The sequence below is a fragment of the Macrobrachium nipponense genome, chromosome 40, assembly GCF_015104395.2.
Source record: "Macrobrachium nipponense isolate FS-2020 chromosome 40, ASM1510439v2, whole genome shotgun sequence".
NCBI classification, from domain to species: domain Eukaryota; kingdom Metazoa; phylum Arthropoda; class Malacostraca; order Decapoda; family Palaemonidae; genus Macrobrachium; species Macrobrachium nipponense.
Genome location: NC_061101.1, coordinates 12,437,329 through 12,447,328, shown reverse-complemented (window position 1 = coordinate 12,447,328; position 10,000 = coordinate 12,437,329). Strand labels below are relative to the sequence as shown.

The 10,000-nt window shown below is 38.9% G+C and overlaps 2 protein-coding genes across 2 annotated transcripts in view; both read right to left on the bottom strand.

The window, feature by feature from the left end:
- LOC135211919 (uncharacterized) overlaps positions 1–2,254 on the bottom strand; it is a 38,778-nt gene extending 36,524 nt beyond the window's left edge. Inside the window, exon 1 of the mRNA XM_064245155.1 lies at positions 2,170–2,254. The gene's annotated coding sequence lies outside the window, so the exon portion shown is untranslated. The remainder of the gene's footprint in view (positions 1–2,169) is intronic.
- The window catches only part of LOC135211838 (sodium-coupled monocarboxylate transporter 1-like), a 50,332-nt gene that overhangs the window by 26,495 nt on the left and 13,837 nt on the right, over positions 1–10,000 (bottom strand).

The window sequence follows — 10,000 nt, the reverse complement described above, 5'->3', positions numbered from 1 at the left end:
GGGCGGCCGCCTTTGCCCCATATTTTGCAAAATTTCACTAGTATGTTTTAATTTTTTTTTTTTTAATATTGAAAATACGGACAAAGCCGTCCCGGGAAGGGTCGATACGTGACAAATGTTATAAATATGGGACAATCCCGTCAAATACGGGACGTCTGGTCACCCTGAGTCACACACACATCTGCAACATATTGCACACATATCACTGGCAAGTTGAAGACAAGTTAATGACTTGTTGGTTCTCACCAATGTTTCATATGGATAACTCAGCAATGGCCAAAGGTTCATTCTCCACTTCTGGTGGGTGACTCACTCCTACATGTTTGCGATAAGTCCGAGGCAAGTTGTCACTGTGTTTATGACGTTTCATTGGGTGACTGGTAATAAGTCAAAGGTAAAAAATCACAATTTGACTGGGAAAAGGTGACAGGAAAAAAGTCATTAATCTATGGTGGCCGGTAATCATCAGGTTAGGTTTAAGTTCAAGTTAGGTTACTTTTTGCCCGTGACTTTATATTACTAGCCACCATAAATTATCGTGACTTTTCTTCTTGTGACTTTTACTAGATTCGTTTCATTGTAATGTGGAGACACCCAAGAATATACTGTGTATTTACCCTTTTCTCACTCACTATCCAGTTTCTAATATAATCATTTTTTTCACGTTGATGATTCTCTCTCTCTCTCGTGGAGATTGTAGATATCGTTTTTTTTATAAAAATCACGCTTCAGGAATGTAACTGTTTGAGGAAACATGAAACAACAAAAAACAATTTTTCTTTTTAACTACGTATATCACCTCGTATATAAACTTAATATACCTCAAAGATTCTTCTTCGATCACAGAACCGAGGGTACTTGCAGCTGTTTCATTCACTTTGGCTGTTTCAGTTACTTAAAGAATCTCGTCACTTTCTTTCATCCACGATTCTCGATTAAATTCAGTATCTCTTCAAATGAGACTAGTGAGACAAATTTCTAAAGCACTTTCTCGTTCTTTGTCATCAGTTTTTCCTAGACCGAAGTCTTAGACACTATGATTAGGCGGACAGTCTTGATTATCATCGCATTTAGCACTACTACATTTCACTGGTCAGGGCCTCTTCTTTCCCTAACAATATTTTTCAGTCTGTACTGGAATTACTGTATGAATACAAGCTTTGATATGGTTAGTTGACGTCACTGCCCACGACCTTATATAATTGGCGGGCAGGGACGACTTCTCTCCTTAGGACTTAGGACGCATCCTACGTCGTGAAGGATGTTGCTACGCAGCGGAAGGAAGCCAGTCAAGGTTAAATACTTTGGCGTTTTATCTAAGTGTCTCCCTCGTACCATCTGCTTTCAAAATGGATATAAACGTTTAAAAAATCGAAAATCGTGACTGATAATGCCACTCTTGCTAAGTATTTTAACGAAAACTGCGTGCTCGAGTGTGATCGTTTGTCTGATTTCGATACATTTCAGTTACACGTCCCGTCTTCAATATTGACACTCGAGTATTCAACCATCCAATTCCGTTAAATAGCAACAGACATAGCGCCTCTGAATGGTTTCCTTGACCGAATCTCTTTCAAACAACGAAGAAACGAATAAAATTCGGGAAACGAAAAGAAAAAAAAGTGAATTATTTTATCATTCAACATGGAACCGAGCACAAAATCATTCAAAGAAATGTGATTTGAATGTTTCTTATTTCAAAGACAAACATAACAAGACAACTAGTACTGTAATGCGCCCTCAAGCGTTAAGAAATCGCAAACACGTTTCTGGTTATACACGTTATCTAATAACTTTCAACAGCATTTGTACACCGTCACTCGACTTGAAAATGTAAGCAACACCGATGTGAGATTGAGAAGTTAATATAGGGCCTGTATATGTTTGTGTTACTTCTAAACGCAAGTATATCAATCAAGCTTTCATAAAATACCTAAGAAACACACTCAATCATATAAGTTTATGGATGTCCGGGTGTTTGAGAGATTTCCATTTCACCCCTTTCTGGATGACAGGTGTTTGGGAGTTCGAAACTCTGCTGTATAAGCCGGTATCAGTGTGTGCCCGTCTTACGTCACTATACAGACCCGTCATCCAGAAAGGGGTTGGATGGCGCTCAGCTTTATGCCCGGAGACATCCATGAACTTATATTAAGGGACTATACGTACCAGTTGACCATGTCTGTGCACCACTGCCTCCCTACGTGAACTGCTGCCAGCCTGCACCAGGAGTGCTAGGCTAGGCAGCAGCCGAGTTGACTGCCGTTTTTTTTTAAGGGTACTATACGTTTCGTTCCAGATTTTATTCAATAGGTATCGAGCCTTCACAAAGAAAGAACCTTTTAACAGAACGTATAGTAGGAGGTCTCAAGCCCGTAAACAAGGTAGTGTGGAATTCTGTGATGCAGCTCACACCTTACTGACGTTCCGTACTGTTTACCCTTTGAGTATCGTACGTCTTTCTAGTCTTACAGTCCCAAAACGATCAAGAAATCTCTTACGTACTACTCAAGTCGAACTCGAGTGTAGCGACTGCCACTTTCCCTCCACAGAGAATTCATAAGAATGAAAAGTGCATTAAGACTTAAGTGATTCACCAACAAAAAAGTCTATTTGATCTAAGAGATATATTCATAAACAGTCATTCACCGCATTTCCCAATCAGAGCTACTAGATGCTTTGAGTCACTGGATAGAGCTATACATGTAACCTCCAGCAGTGAAGTTACTACCCCGTTGGACTGAGTATAAGTACAGATTTGCAAACAGTTGAAATATTTATCAACCAGTCACTCATTTGCCCCGGAAAACCATAGAGAAAAAAAAATGATAATGAGGCGAACAAATTAACATTAACCAATATATACAGATGGGTCTACATCACAACATGAGTAGGATATGCAGCTATGTCTCAGTACAAGACATATCAATTCTCTTTATACTTAGTAATGACTCGGTGTTCACAACAGAGCAGTGTGCAAACCGCTTAGCCCTCAGAATGACAAAGCAAGTATTCTTTCGACAATTTTTGTGAATTTTAGCGACTCGAGAAGCGCTTAAGAAGCCGTTGAAAATTACAAGCCCAAAAAATAACATTGTACAGTAGATTAATTTGAAAGTGTCGATAACAGTAAAAAAAAAAATGTACTGTGTGACTTTCTAAAAAAATAACCAACAGCGATTAGCAAACTTTTGGAAATTAATCGATGAGGGGAAATTTTGTCTGAATCTTCTGCGAATGAAGTCATTCGAATCTTAACATGAATGACGAACTGTAGTTTAATAGATAAAATATAAAAATTAAGTAAATGACGAAAATACCGAAGGCCATAGGGCGTTTCATGAATTTAAAAAAAACGATATTTAAAAGTATACCTAACATATTCGAATTCTATATATTCTATTCATTTCTGTGTATGTTTGGAAATGAGCAAATGTATTTAATATGCGCATGTATTCCAATTTAAAATCATATGCCATATACAGTTTATTTCTTTTACATTTCATTCATCAACACGCGAATGACACATGAGAGCTTTATTCAGCTCAGTGGTCTGGTTAAACTATTTTAATAATAATAATAATAATAATAATAATAATTGTTGAGACTCGGGAGCGACGAGACGTTATTAAAGCCAAAGCTTACAAGTACTGTATAGCGCCTCAGAGGCGTGGTCGATATGGTCTTGACTGCCACCTCGGCCCCGAGAGTTCGATTCTCGGGTATTCATTCCATTGAGGTGTGAAAGATGTGTATTTCTGGTGATAGAAGTTCACTCTCGACGTGGTTCGGTAGACACGTAAAGCCGTTTGGAACCCGTTGCTGAAACCACTTGTTCCATGCAACGTAAAAACACCATACAAACTAGCAAGTAACTATACGACACTGTATTATTGTCATAGTTTGTTTCCACGGCACTTAATAATATACGGTCTTTTCTATTCTTTTTATTATCTTCTTGTCATCATCATGTAGTTGTTATATCAGATTTCCCAAGGACATGTAAAGATTTCAGTTGTCTTAGGTTTATTCCTCTAAGGTGTCGACAGCACGCAGGGCAGTCATTATGAGAGTAGGACTGGAGAGACAATCTTCATGAGTTGGGTCTTGCTCCTCTGCCGAGTGCCCATGTGTCATCCCATCCAGACAATGGGTCACATACTTTGTGGGTGTGAACATGGCCAATCTGTACAGATTTGGACCTCTTGGAACGTAATCAGGCCGCTGCGCAGTGGATACAATGCTGGCGCGATAAGTAGCGAGATAGCGGCCGGATGTTTTCTTGAGAATTCCCCACTGTTCCTCACCGTGAAAATACTGTTTTTTTTTTTAATATATATACGCAGTGCCTCGAGAAACCATGGACTGCCTATGCGCTGTCGACACGCTCCGAAGAAATAAACCTAAGAAAACTGAACAAAACGATTAATAAAAATAGAGAAGACTGTATAAATTAAATGCAGAGGAGACAGCTATAATAAATATTCAATGCTACTGCTCTAAAGAAGGTCTCCTCCCTTATTAACATTATCATTATTAACATAAAATGTGCACGTGTGCACGTGTGTATTTAATTTGTGTGTATAAAATGTGCGCGTGAATTGTACTTAAAAAGTCATGTGAGTTGGTAAACGCATGTTATAAAATAAAAGATGCAAATATATATATATAGTATGTACATAATATATATATATAGTATATATATGTAAATATATATATTATTTATCTATATAAATTCTTTTTGTTAAAACAGGATACGTCCCAAGTATAAAAGGCCCATTAAAACACTGGTGGACTGACAACCACCCTTGATAAAGGTTGGAATCAGCCTACCGAAATATAGTCCTTAGCTTTAAACAGTCTTTTAATGGGCCTTTTATACTTGCTACTATATATATATATATATATATATATATATATATATATATATATACTATATATATATATATATATATATATATATATATATATATATATATATATATATATATATATATTATAGAGCGTTAGAAGAATTAACGTAACCTTAGGAGTCATATTACTTCAGTTAAAATTGTGCAAACCTTTAGTCTACACTGGCACCAGATGCTTAATTTACATATATATGAAATACTTCAAAACTTTTTTTTTTCAAACGGATTAAGTAGCTATCTAGCATGTATAAAACATTGTGAAGTAAGCTCAGTTCTTGTAGGCATCTCTCTCTCTCTCTCTCTCTCTCTCTCTCTCTCTCTCTCTTATCAAGATGATTTTCAGTGAAGTGAAAATAGTAAATCTTATCGAACTAAAACTGTTTTATTTATTTTACAAACCTCTTATCAATAGAATTTCATTGACTTCCCGAGAGCAAGGGCCAGTGCTGGTATGAGGCCAGCAGGCTCTAGAGTCCTAGACCAATAAAACAGTAAGTCGACTCAAACGTCAACTACCCTTTTATTAGCGACAGAATAAGGAAATCAATAGACTAAGCGATGTAAGTTTTGTCGAGAGAGAGGGAGAGAGAGAGTATCAGAAATCAATTTCTTGTTTGCGCTGAAATATTTATCTCGTGGTTCAAGTTTCTGCAAAGTGCCACGAGGGTTGAAACTCTACTTCATTTGTCGAAATACCTGTGTGTGTGTGTGTGTATGGTGTTTCCTCCAGTTTGGTACGTTTCCACGCTCTTACCCCCTCCACCCTCTCTCTCTCTCTCTCTCTCTCTCTCATGTTACTTCCAGTTTAGTACGTTTCCACGTTCTTGCCCCTTCCGTCTCTCTCTCTCTCTCTCTCTCTCTCTCTCTCTCTCTGTGTGTGTGTGTGTGTGTGTGTGTGTGCACCTCGTAACTTGGTGGTAGAGCTTATATCTTACTTTAAGTTGCCGTTGACTCAATGGAAAAGCCTTTTGTTCACTATTTCAAATACGATTTCATCAATCATACTTCCTTGCGTTGGCTTTGAATATTTATTGTGATTTTGATTTTCAAAACAGTGTAAACCAGAAATTAAAAAATGAGGGAAATTTATCGGGTTTTAAGAGGAAATAAGAACTAAGCCAAAGCAGCACTAACACAATAAAACCTCACTGAATGTTATTCTACATATGACGCCATTTGGTGCCAGAGAAGGATGGAGATCGATTGATGAAACCCGTTCTTGGTATCTTGCCATGCTTTAGGATGAAAATGAAGCACCAAACAGATATAGCCTTATACAATTCACCTCATACTAATTGGTTTACGATAGTTTTACCGAAGTGGCTTGCTATTGCAACACTTGTCGTATAATCTAATTCCTTCTCACTGGAGGGTAGTGCCGTCAGTGCACTTCATACTTTCATTCCTATTACTGCACCTCTGTTCGTATTTTCTCTCTCTGTCTGCTTACTCTCCACCCTCTCCCAACAAATGATTCATAGTGCAACTGCTTTGAGGTTTTCCTCCTGTTACACCTTTCAATCTTTTGTCACTCTCAATTTCAATTCCAGTGCTGAATGACCTCGTAGGTCCCAGCGCCTTGGCTTAGGCCTAAATTCTGTTCTTAGTTTTTGTTTGTTTGCATGGTGTTTTTACGTTTGCATGGAACCAGTGGTTATTCAGCAACGGGACCAACGGCTTTACGTGACTTCCGAACCACGTCGAGGGTGAACTTCTATCACCAGAAATACACATCTCTCACTCCTCAATGGAATGGCCGAGAATCAAAACCCGCGACCACCGGGGTGGGACGCAAACACCATACCAACCACGCCACCGAGGCGCTTTGTTCTTGCTCTTGTCTTGAGAAAACAATTTTATTCTAACGGACACAGGTGATAGTGTCTTGTGATCTTCTATATTTTGTTGTAGCAATTGTCGAACTTCTCAGTTCCAGGGAGGACCTTAACCTCACAAGCCGGAATGTGGAACAGCCTCCCTGAGGATGTCGTTCGTGCGACTGGAACTTCAGAAGTTTAAGCAAGGATGCTATGCATACCTACGCTAATACAATTCTTGTAATTTGATAAGTTACTTTATACCTTTATATTTATTCTAATTAATTTGTCATTTTTTTAATAAGTGATCTGCGCTTTCTGTATTTCCCATTACCTTCTGTTACTTCTTTCTAACGAACACCATATTCTTTGGAAACTTTGAATTTCAAGTCAATGGCTCCTGTGGGGTTGTTCCACGGAAATAGAGTTCGTCCTCTGAATAATAATAATAATAATAACATCGTCTCTCAGCTAGTGGGTCTATATCTACACCACGTTCAGTGCTACAGTTCAGAATTGGTCTTGCAAACTGACCACTTCTTCATGTATTTTTTTGTAACGTTTAAAAACGAGATGAATAGCTTCACTTTGATTCCCAAGCGTCATAAGCAAAAGGGATGTAGTACTTACATCCCTTTTGCAGATGCTAAAAGTGCCATGCCCTTACTTGGAGGGGGGTGGGGGGTGTGGGAAGGCGTCGAGCTCAGGAATCCTATAGTGATTACCTGTCCCTCTAATTGGTGCTACACTCGCTTTCCTTTAATAGTGTTGACCTATTTTCTGTCAGAATTGGTTCTGCTTACGTTTGAAGAGTAATTGATGAATCAGAGGCAATAAAGAGGTTCTAAGGGCAGCTCCATAGTAATGATATTTTAGTTACCCTCAAACATATCATCTACATTTTCCAATATCAAGAATTTGCAGCACCGTTATCAGGCCAGTCGTACTATATTGTTGCAAAGACCTGGACGCTGAGTAAACGAGTACGTAGAGCAGAGCTACTGCTTTTCGAAAACATCATCTTACCGTAGTATAACAGGTCCCATTGACGACATAAATGAAGATGAAGGTGGTTTTGGAGAAGAAGACACAACGAAGGAAAAAGAGATTTAACCAGAAAGCCGCTCATAACTGGGTACATAAGATCACAGAGGATGCGTTGGGCAGGACGTGTGGCCAGAGTGGAAGTGGATGAGAATGAAAGATAATTATGTATGAAGAAATCTAAGAGAATCGGGAGTGGGGGACCTTGAGAATAACAGCTGCAGAGATGGTAGTACACTTAACAGGGTGACATGGAGAGAAGTCTGGTGCAAGCGGATATGGGTCACAAAGAGGCCCGAGAGCCAAAGGAGTGAGTGGGTGATCTATAATTAATATATTCACTGACTGAGTTACAACTTCATCCTCTTGCTTGCTGTATGCGCATGTCCGTTTACAAAGGTCCGTGGCTTTGTTGAATGGTTACATCAGAGAGAAAAGCTTTCCAGACGCAACAGTTCCATTCCTGCATCAGTTGAAGAACGCTACAGAGGAGTACTTGAAGTAGTTGAGGGTCCACTGTCGACCTTCTTGTCAGTGAAGTCGAAATGATCGCTTTGGACGCTTTTACTGAAGAAACCCCAGAGGCGTTTGTACAGTTTCAAAGACCTGGGATCAATCAGCTGAGCGTCGACGGCGGTGGGTTCCAAAGGACCTAGAATTAATAGCAAATATGATTCTGGTTATGAAGGCAAAAGTACGAAGAGCTAAATAAAGTAAAAGGAATTGTAAGGACACGGTTTAAATTAAGCTGGCTTATGTCAGGTCATTACCAACAGGGAGAATATACATTTGTAAAATCGAATTGGAAAAAACAATTCAAAAGACATCTTCTGGCATCAGGATAAAGTTATTGAATTTTATTCTTTCACCTTTGATTTTATGTCTCACGAATTATTAATTTTATATGCATATTTCTCAACAGATCGTTGTCATATTCCTATTTCGTTCACATATTGTCACATTTGGAAACTTGCTACGAAAACAATTGGCTTTTTTTTTGTCTTCTTCCGTAATTATGAGTATGTGCTCAGTTGAAAATAAAATAATAATAATAATAATAATAATAATATAATAATAATAATAATAATAATGATAAATGAAAAAGAACTGGCTCTCCCAACAGAAAGAGAAGAACTGGAAAGGGAAATGTCACACGACAACGAATTACACGAAGACGAACTGAGAGACGATGCCACAGAAGCGACAGGGAGGATGAGGTATCAAACAACGACACACGAAGAAACACCGACGAAGTAACAGAGAGGACGGAATGGGTAGAAAAGATTAGACAATGGATGGAGCCAGATACAGAGAGAACAAAGATCCCCTCCATGAAAGCCTACAACACCAAGAAATTAAGGGAGAAAACAAGTGAGGTCAATGAAATAATGGGCCTAATAAACACCACCAGTATCACAGAAACAAATAACTTGACATATGCAGGAGCAAGATTAGTAGCAGAACTGATGGGGGATTCTCGAACACCAACCAAACCAATCGTCAAACAACCAACCCAAACAGAAACCAAAAAACAGCAACCACCTCCTTGGAAAAGGCGCCATGGAAAAGCAAATCATGGTGATGAGATCTGACTTGAGTAAACTGAAAGAGATGGCAGGAAAAAAAGGCTAAGAAGCAAGAAAAAACAAGGGAGGAACTCCAACGAGAACATACAAAGTACAAGAGAGGGGACTAAACAACACAATAGAAGATGTAAAACAGAGGCTTAAGGCCAAAGCACACAAGATCCAACGGTACATGAACAGGAATAAGGATACCAAACAGAACAAACTATCGGAACCAACCAGAAAAGACTATACAGCCAAACTAAGAGGGGGAAGACAACCACCCAGAAATTCCTGAAGCCGAATCAAGTAAGAGACTCTGGGAAAACATATGGAGCAATCCGGTATCACACAACAAACATGCAACATGGCTCCAGGAAGTCAAGGAAGAAGAAACAGGGAGAAAAATAAAACAAAGATTCACAGACATCACGACAGACACAGTCAGACACCAACTAAAGAAAATGCCAAACTGGAAAGCCCCAGGTCCCGATGAAGTCCATGGATACTGGCTCAAAAACTTCAAGGCCCTACACCCACGAATAGCAGAACAACTCCAGCATTGTATCTCAAATCACCAAGCACCCAAATGGATGACCACAGGAAGAACATCCTTAGTACAAAAAGACAAGAGTAAGGGAAATATAGCCAGTAACTACAG